Source organism: Alligator sinensis, unplaced genomic scaffold (assembly GCF_000455745.1).
Source record: "Alligator sinensis unplaced genomic scaffold, ASM45574v1 scaffold144_2, whole genome shotgun sequence".
NCBI lineage: Eukaryota > Metazoa > Chordata > Crocodylia > Alligatoridae > Alligator > Alligator sinensis.
In genome coordinates this window covers 1,122,443-1,123,608 of record NW_005841872.1, presented here as the reverse complement: position 1 = coordinate 1,123,608, position 1,166 = coordinate 1,122,443, and positions in this window count along the sequence as shown.

Here is a 1,166-nt window from a genome sequence, read left to right as displayed (position 1 = left end):
CCCCCCTTCCCCCCTGGTCAGCAGAATAGGCCGCAGAGGGACCCGCCCCTGGTCGGCAGGACTGGTCGCGCGGCGGGGGCACATGCTCCCCCCCTGACTAAGGCAGCACCAGTTGCCCATGTCTGAGAGGATCCTTCTGAGTCTAAACATGTTGAGAACCTGTGTGCAGTCTGCAGGAGCTGAGAACAGAATGCTGACTGCAGAAGCAGATTGGAAATTTCAAGATATGGCATATATGGAAACAAAGCTATGTACACAGTCTTGCACAAGCTAGTAGTTGCATTAAATACCAAAAGGGGGTCCTAGTCTGCATTCTTTACTCATCTTAGGAGTTTGAGGTGGCATCAATTGCTTGAGCTCACATAGTAGGCAAGAGAAATTATTCCAATCTGTTGTTTTACAGTCAATCTGGTGAATCTGCCCTTATCAAAGCACATACAGAATCCCTGGATGCCATACAGAACATTTACATTTACTATGTATGAATAAGTATGAGGACTTACGGAAGTGTGCCTTTCATAGTTTTACCTGGAAAAAAAATCAGACCTTTCAAGCAGGGGTGTAGGTTGTAGGCGTGTTGGTCTAAGGACATAGGCAGACAAGGTTCTTAGGGTGAATAAAAGATGTCAGATTCACCCAAAGAACCTTGTCTGCCTAAGACCTTTCAAGCTTCATTTTAACTTTACTAGTCATTCAGTGCAATAGTCACCAGGGAAGCTGTTCTCATTCTTTCTTTACTTGAGATCCCAAACCACCTGCAAATTGTGATTCAGTCTCCAGATCCTTTGTAGTCAGAGCAAGAAGGTATCACTGATTTGGGGCAAAGTCTGCTAGACAGGGGTGGGTTCTGGAGCATTGGATTAGTTCTGTATAAGTGTTGGTTTTGGCTTCAGTTTGGGGGGCAGTGGATGTTTAACTAACTTCACTAGTAAAGTTGCCACAATTTATTCTCTCTCTCTCTTTCATTGCATTATCTGAGCAATGAAAACTTGGTAGGATTTTTGTAGTTCTTTATGATGTTAGCATTTTGTGTAATACCTGTGTCAGAAATGGGTCTTTCATTTGTATGTGGCATCTAATCTACCAATAAACACAAAAATTAACCACGTATCTGAATGTCTTTAGCTTCATAGTTTCAGGGGTATAGGTTGTAGCTGTGCTTGTGT